This window comes from Capra hircus, chromosome 12 (assembly GCF_001704415.2).
Source record: "Capra hircus breed San Clemente chromosome 12, ASM170441v1, whole genome shotgun sequence".
Lineage (NCBI taxonomy): Eukaryota > Metazoa > Chordata > Mammalia > Artiodactyla > Bovidae > Capra > Capra hircus.
This window is the reverse complement of record NC_030819.1, coordinates 79,174,543-79,183,702: the sequence shown is the minus strand read 5'-3', so window position 1 is coordinate 79,183,702 and position 9,160 is coordinate 79,174,543. Positions and strand designations below refer to the sequence as shown.

At 34.7% G+C, this 9,160-nt stretch overlaps 1 non-coding gene across 1 annotated transcript; it reads right to left on the bottom strand.

The window, feature by feature from the left end:
• On the bottom strand, positions 867-938 carry TRNAR-ACG. The gene has a single exon. It is a non-coding gene; the product is annotated as a tRNA-Arg (tRNA).

Here is a 9,160-nt window from a genome sequence, read left to right as displayed (position 1 = left end):
TGGGATGATATCTGTTCTGTCACTGGATTTAGATACATAATAATTACTAATGCTCCTAGGTTACTGCCACATGTAAATATTTTATAGAGAAACATAAATCATTTTAAGTCATATTATTTATATAATTATTCTAGTGTTTGCAAAAAACAAACAGTGCTAAGATAGGAAACTATAGTCTGGAAAACAAGTATTAGAAAAAAATATGAACATTAATGATGTACATATATATGGCAACCAGTTAACCAAAGAAGAATTTAATCTAAAATAGTAAAAGAAATTAAAGAATAAAGATAAGGAAAGAAAATAACAAAATAAAAAATAAACACATAATATGAGTATCAGTTAGTGACTAACTGATGTTTTTAATAAAACATTGATAATGATTTGTAATATAATATACAAAAAAGATCTTAATGACTGAGATAACCAAGATGGTGTGATCACCCACCTAGAGCCAGACATCTTGGAGTGTGAAGTCAAATGGGCCTTAGGAAGCATCACTACGAACAAAGCTAGTGGAGGTGATGGAATTCCAACTAAGCTATTTCAAGTCTTAAACTATTATGCTGTTAAAGTGATGCACTCAATATACCAGTAAATTTGGAAAGTTCAAAAGATGCCACAGGACTGGAAAGGTCAGTTTTCATTTCAATCCCAAAGAAACGCAGTGCCGAAGAATGTTCAAACTACCACACAATTGCACTCATCTCACATGCTAGCAAGGGAAGGGGAAGGGAAGGTAAAGTCGCTCAGTTGTGTCCGACTATTTGCGACCCCATGGACTGTAGCCCACCAGGCTCCTCCGTCCATGGGATTTTCCAGGCGAGAGTATTTGAGTGGGTTGCCATTTCCTTCTCCAGGGGATCTTCCCCATCCAGGAATTGAACCGGGGTCTCCTGCATCGTAGGCAGACGCTTTACCATCTGAGCCACCAAGGAAGTCTAACAAAGTAACGCTCAAATTCGAGACTTCAACATTCGGTGAACCAAGAACTTTCTTATGTTCAAGCTGAATTTATAAAAGGCAGAGGAGCCAGAGATCAAATTGCCAACATCCAATGGATCATAGGAAAAGCAAGAGAATTCCAGAAGAACATCCACTTCTGCTTCATTGACTATGCTAAATCCTTTGACTATGTGGATCATTACAAACTGTGGAAAATTCTTAAAGAGATGAGAATACCAGACTACCTTACCTGCCTCCTGAGTAATTTGTATATGAGTCAAGAAGAAGCAGAATCAAACATGGAACAATGGACTAGCTCCAAATTGGGAAAGGAGTATATTAAGGCTGAATATTGTCATTCTGTTTATTTAACTTATTTACAGAGTACATCATGTGAAATGCCTGGCTGGATGAAGCACAAGCTAGAATCAAGATTTCTGGGAGAAATATCAATAACCTCGGATATAGCAGATGACACCATCCTTATGGCAGAAAGCAATGAGAAACTAAGAGCTTCTTGATGAAGGTGAAAAAGGAGAGTGAAAAAGCTGACTTAAAACTCTAAATTCAGAAAACTATGATCATGGCAACTGGTCCCATCACTTCATGACAAATAGAAGGGGAAAAATGAGAAACAGTGGCAGACAGACTCTCTTTTGGGGCTCCAAAATCACTGTGGATGATGACTACAGCCATCAAATTAAAAGACGCCTGGTCCTTGGAAGGAAAGCTATGACAAAACTAAGCAATATAGTAAAAAGCAGAGATATTATTTTGTGGACAAAGGTCTGTTCAGTCAAAACAATGGTTTTTCCAGTAGTCACGTATGGAAGTGAGAGGTGGACAATGAAGGTTGAGCACTGAAGAATTAATGCTTTTGAACTGTGGTGTTGGAGAAGACTCTTGAGAGTCCCTTGGAGTGCAAGGAGATCAAACCAGTCAATCTAAAGTAAATCAATCCTGAATATTCATAAGAATGACTGACGTTGAAGCTGAAACTTCAGTATTTTGACCACCTGATGCAAAGAACTGACCCATTAGAAAAAATGATGATGATGGGAAAGATTGAAGGCAAGAGGAGAAGGGGACGACAGAAGACGAGATGGTTGGATGGCATCACTGATTAAATGTACCTGAGTTTGAGCAAGCTCTGGGACATAGTGAAGGACATGGAAGCCTTGTGTGCTGCAATCCATGAGGATGGAAAGATTCCGACAGGACTGAGTGACTGAACAACAATGATGCTAATAACTTTCAACCTCCGGTGATAGTGATAAAGAGAAAGTATAAGATGTAGTGTCAAATTTTTATTCACCCACCACCAAAGTAGCTCTGTTTCTGTAAGATATTTTCATTACAATTATATGACAACTAAGTATATGTTGTTTATAATGGGATACAGTCCTTAAAATGTCAACAGTAAAATATTAGTGATCGAAGCATGCTATGTATCATTTTTGTCTTTTTCCTTAATGCATATTTAAGACTACTTGGACTTTGTGATTTAAATAATAATGAGGTAACATTTAAAAATACAAATCGCCAGTCCAGGTTCGATGCAGAATATAGGATGCTTGGGGCTGGTGCACTGGGATGACCCAGAGGGATGGTACAGGGAGGGAGGTGGGAGGGCGGGTTCCGGATGGGGAATACATGTACACCCATGGTGGATTCATGGTGATGTATGACAAAACCAATGCAATATTGTAAAGTAACTAGCCTACAATTAAAATAAATAAGTTTGTATTAAAAAAGTAAATAATAACTCCCCCCCCCAAAAAAAATGCAGCTATGATATGCATGGTAAAACTTGAAACCCTGGTTAACTTCTAATCGATGGAATATTACTTATTTCAATGGAGTACAATTTATCAAATGAGTTGTTAGCTGACAACTGACCATATAATAACACATCCTTGGTCTGTCAAAAATTTAGAAATTATTACTATCTAAATCAAAAAAAAATAGCATCTATAAAGCTGAATTGAAATATTTAAATTCCAGCATAAGTTTTTGTCATAGCAATTGTATTTTTAAGCCTATCCTAGTTAAACAGATAGCAAAAAATGTATATCACTCATGTAGCCAATGATTATATGACTTTTTTTTTTACAGTATTTCTTATTGATGTATATTTAAAACATAAGTGTTAGCCGCTAAGTCATGTCTGACTCTTTGCAATCCCATGAACTGTAACCTTCCTGGCTCCTCTGCCCATGGAATTCTCCAGGCAAGAATATTGGAGTTGGTTTCCATTCCTTTCTCCAGAGGATCTTCCTGACCCAGAGAAGAAGTCAGCACAATACTGTAAACCAGTTTTCCTCCAATTAAAAATATATTAAAAAATAAAATAGATAAAATTGTATTTCCACCGGAAATTAGAAAGTCAAGTTGCTTCCACAGCATTTCAAATTCATAAGCTACTCAGAAAGCATATTTACTATCAGTGTAATTGCTGGCAGTTTTGTCCTTGGTTAAAGTATAGGCCCATGTAAGATTGTTCAGCTTGTTGAGCTGAAGTAGCAGTAGGTAAAGATGGTGGGTGCATTGATAACAACAAAAGGAATTTCAGTAGTATGCTCAGTACTATTTGCCATTGTTGCCTTTTAAGTAAGACCCATCAGTGAACCATGAAGAGTTACAGGAGGTGAGGTAGCTGTCTGAAAGATATGAATGTGATGAGAATTCAAAAGCACTTCCACTGCATGAGATACAAAAGAGTCTGAAGGGGCTTCTTCAATAAAGTTCTTGGTAGCCCTAAATCAAATGGCTAGTGACCCCATTCCACAGGGTCTAGAAGTTGGCCATAATACTCCCTGGGTCGAAAGCAATCCCTGTTTTTAGGTAAGTACCCCAGTGACATTTTTGTCCTTTTTATATACAAAAAAGATAAAGGGAAATATGATACTTATGATGCCCAAGGGCAGGTGGATTCTTCAATGTCTTTTTAGAAGTCTTACATGCTCTGTGGAATTGGAACACAGTTAAAAATTGGATCAGAGTTATTACTGTTTAGTAACATATGAGGGCTTCCGCACAGATCAGCCCCAGTACAGGAGACACAGGAGATGCAGGTCCTGTCCCTGAGTCAGGAAGATTCACTGGAGGAGGAAATGGTACATCATTCTGGTATTCTTGTCTATAAAACCCCATGGACAGTGGAGCCTGGCGTGTTACAGTCTGTGGAGTTGTAAAGAGTTAGACACATCTGAGCAACTAAGCACAAGCACAAGTATGTACAGAGGTTTAACCATAATAGAAAATAATTCTCTTTTTTCTCATTTTACTAGTAAGCAGCCAGGATAAGCCAAGCAACATTTTGAGTAATGTGACTAGATATCTCTTCAACTAAACATCCAATTTCATCACTAGCAAGTTTTATCTCCCACAAAATACTAGAACGTGAACACAATTCAGTCAACTTCTTTGCCAACTTTATTGCAAAAATTACTTGTCTTTCTGTTTCCAATAACATATTCCTCATTTCCATATGAGATCTCATCAGAATGGCCCTTAGCAATAAATAGTTCACTTAATTTTTTTTTTTTAATTTTATTTTTAATCAGCAAAGCAAGTCTCTGTCCATTGGCTAGGCTGCTGGGTGAGACAGGATGAGGGGCAGCCAGCTGAGCAAGTAGTCTAGACTCTCCTCAGGTTTACTTTTAATGTGTTCATGGCAATGTAGGTTTTTTTCTAGCATTCACTTCCAAAATCTTCCAACATCTTCCTATTATGTAAAGACAAACTGTTTCCATAATTTTAGGTATTAACTACAGCAGTGTCTCACTTCATCAGTGCTCATTTTTGCCTTAGTCAGTTGTAGCAGAATATCACAGACTAGATGATTTACAAACAAAAATTGATTTCTCGCATTTCTGAAGGCTGGGGAATACAAGGTCAAGGCACTGGCAGATTCCACTTTTGGTGAGATTTCAAGGGATGTTCACTTTGAGATCACACTTGTTTAGGCAATATGAAGCTGTTCATTCCTCCTCACATGTCCCTTAAGACAATTTTTTTTTTTTTAATCAACTGCTTCTATACACTTAGAGTTGAAGCATTCTAGAAGACTTAGCCATCTGTTATCAAGATGGTTTTATAATCAGGAGAAGTAGACATTACTTTGGAAGGCTTTCAATATTCATTCATTTTCTAACCATCACCTAAATAAAGCTAAAATTACTTATTAAGAACTCATCATGTTTTCAGGGGCCTGATACTATATTTATTCAGTCATTTCCTGACATTCTCTTCTTTGTATTTCATTCTGCCGTATTATCAAAGTGTTTATAGTCTCCTTTTCCATTTGCTTGTGTTCAAGTTACCATCACTTGTTTTAGAATTCTGCTTAGACTTTTATCAATTTCTCAATCTCATGTTGATGTGCTTTACCAGTAGAAGCTTTGCTTAAAATCCTTGATTGAGCTAGTGTCTTTTGCTATGTTGCTATTGTAACCTGAGTATACCTTTATCAAAACACTAATAAATCTTATTTACCTTTTTATTTCATCTTCTTAGATGATAAGAACTTCAGAAAAGCATTTTTCTTAATTATCTTCATATTTTCAATAATAAGATACATGCCGAGACATAGCTGTCAGAGAACAAACATTTTTGAGTCATTGTTTGATAAAAAATCCTTGTTATATTAAAGGTAAAGTATCATTTGGATGAAATAAGCTCCAAAGCCAGTTTGTCATTTTTATATAGAAACTTTAACATAACCTAAACACATTTTTACAAGTTCTGTTACATTTTGCAAGATACTATAATTAGAGGTGGAGAGAATGCATGCTGCAATATCAAGATTTGGAGTTTGCATCTTTATTACATTTTGTGACTTTGGTAAAATAATATTCCTCAGTGTTATTCTGCAGAATTGAAATAATTCTGGTAACATAATTAGATGTAAAAATACACGTGAATCTTCCTTACATTAACATATTAAACACAAGTTCACATATGTTAACTTATTCAAATTAAGAAACTATATGTTTATTTAAAACATAGTATGAAATATTGCTTAAATTTAATATTGCATTCATTCATATTGATCCTAATTATAATACCTCTACCTTTTATCAAAATTCCCCCTAGTACTACTATCACTTAGTAAGTATTTTACACATGTCCATGTGAGATATCTTACTATTCTTCCATGAAGTGATCACAACTAATATCCCTTAGGTAGTGATGAGCAATACTACTGTTTACAGTGTAAAATTGTCTTTTCTAAGACTTAAAAATCTTATATAAATAGGAATTTTTATGTTTAACTAGAATATTGCCTTGACCTTATTTCTTTGAGTTTTCTGAGAGAAAAAATTAGAGCAATTTGTATATAGGTCCATTAATTAATATCCTCCATTTAACAAATTTGTTGGGATAGTTTTATCCATATTTTTAAACCTCTATAAAGTCTTCAGGTAAGAATAGTGTATCTAACATTTATCCAAGCTATTCTCTGACTTTATAAGCCCTCTTTTCCTTAGGTGGCCTCCCCATCAGATACTTTTCATACCTGTAAACATCCTAGTGAATCATTCTATGATGAGATAGCTCAGACTTACCCTCCACTGCCCCAAGTAAAACTTATCCATTCATTTATTCCTCTTCTTTAGTAAATATTTTTTGAGTAGTTACTATATGTCAAGTACTATTTTAGATATTCGAGAAAAAAATTGTAAATGAAATAAGTAGATCACTATCATGGGACATCGCTATTTAATGACACACTTGATAATTTTTTGTTGTTCTTCCAGAGTAATTCTGATGCTATATTTCTACTACCATTGCATTTCCTGAACTACTTACAAGGTGATGATAGCATGTCCTTGTAACCATGGTCTGTCTCTTGAAGTCTTAAGGAGATATCAAGTTTTTTCCAATGGTTGATTCCCAAGACTCAATGATCTCTTCTAAAGAAGTCCTTTCCTTAAATAATATTTAGCACATTCACAAGAACACCTTGTTATAATAGGGAGAAATGTGTGTAGTTGCATCTATTAACATATATTCTCCTGTTTTCTTCCAGGAACTCATTGGTACTTGAAAAATATGTATTTAGGGGTAGATTTTGTCTTGGTACACAAAAGAAATTCTCTTGGTAGCTTGAACCACTACTACTTCCTGGGACTTAGAAATGTATTGTTAAAAACAGCCTATTAGGGCAGAACATCTCAAATATCTCTGGTATTTTTACCTTTGAGTGTCCATGCACCATATTCTCCACTGAATTTGTTAGAAATTACATAAATATGTCAGGTCAGAGTTTAAGCTTTATCCCATGTGGTATTCAAACTCTAGGTAAGTTAGAAAGTCAGGATACCAATTTCATTGTCTCAAAATATTCCAAATGCGTAAAATAGACTAGGAGTTAAAGGACTGAAATTGGTACCTGTCAGGTACTACAATTTTGTATAATTAATAAGCATTGTTGCAGCTTTTTTTTAAGATAAGATGTTGGTAATTCAATGATTAACTGCTAATATATAAGAAATATTTCAACAATATTATAATTTAAACCAACACTTAACATATATTATCATATACAGACTCTGGTTCAAAATTTTGCTGTTGGAGTCATGGTGTCCCAGTGTCTCTAATGACTTTTATTAGAGTTCTTAGGGTTTCTATTCCAAATTTATGTTACTAATCTTAAGCTTTTCAGATTTAGTACTGTTTTATTGTCAGTTAAAATACAGTATATTTTACTCATATTCTTTTGTCCACACACGTTAAAAATAAATAATAATTCAATAATATTTTATTAAATTCAAGTAAAGAAGATAACTTTTATCATTTTATTAAAATGTTTAAATACAAGTATTTTAAACTATATTTCCATTTTCTGTCATATATACTTTAAATCCATAGCAATACTTTTCCTCTTCACTGGAAACATTACTTTTGGATATTTTTTTTTTCATTAATAGTCTCGCCTATTATTCTTTGAAGTATTTTATTTTCCATTTCTGAGCTACCTCCATTTCTTTTCAGTGTGATGGCAGTCTCCACATCGACAGGGATCAGGCCTTTATCAGGAGTGACTGGAGCACGAGCTAATGAAAGATGAAAGGAGGTGGTTGTACTGGGGTCATCCTGGCAGGGAACCCATAGTACCAGGAAGGTTTCAATCTGCTATCTCTCTGCTGGGCCTGGGAGTAAGCAAATCTGTGTGCACACTCCCCTTCAAGAGTGGAGTTTCCCACAGCCCTCTATAAGTTCCACTGGATTTCAAATCAGTCAAAATCTTGTCTTCTGCATGTCAGATCTCAGAGTTGGCATGCCTATATATGTGGCTCAAACCTATCGCTCTGTAGGGAGGATCCCTGAATCTGGGATACTCTGCTCTGGGTAACCTGACAAGAGTGTGGATCCCAACTAGATTGTTTCTCCACCTTGCTAAACAGACTCTATCCATTATAATTTTGATTGTAGAAGAGACATTCTGCTAGCCCTCAGGTCATTCCCAGAGAGAGTCGCTATGTATGTAGATGAGGTTTTGATGTGTTCATGGCGGGAGGTGAGCCCATGGTGTTTTTCCTGTGAAATATTAACAACTCCTTCTGCATTCTCTCATTTAAATATCATAAGAACTCTTCAAAAGAGGTTCTATACACACCCTTTGTATCTAAAGCTTAAAGACATAAAATTAGTTTCCTAACTTTTCACACTTAAGAAAATTTAGAATTGAACTTTTAGATAAACGTATCTCAAACTCATAGATTGGACTTCACTGTAAGTGTGTTAATATTATTTAATCTGAGAATGATGAACAAGTTATATGGTTTCACATGATTTTGGTTCATTCATGTGAAGGTATACTGTTTTTGTTTTAGAGCTTGAGTCAGTCAGATAAATCCTCCTGAGATTAAAAAACATGGAGATGTTAAAAAGAAGAAAATTTCTTTTCTTTTTATTCCCTGATAGTCCTCCTTGTATAGTTTGCTTCTCTTCTTGCTTTAAAATAATAGCATAGATGATGAATCTCTTGGGTTTTGTTTAATGTTGTTATTTTCTTATATTCAATATGTTTGTGTTTTTCTACATTTGAATAATTTCCTCAGTTTATAAATAAAAAGTTTCACTTTGAGGAGTGTATTTAAAAATCAAAGTCAAAACATGATTTTTTTTTTAAATTTTAGTTTCAAAATCATGTGTTTTTTTTAAATTCTAGAAATTGCCTTCTTTTATTATTTTTCAATATTTTTGA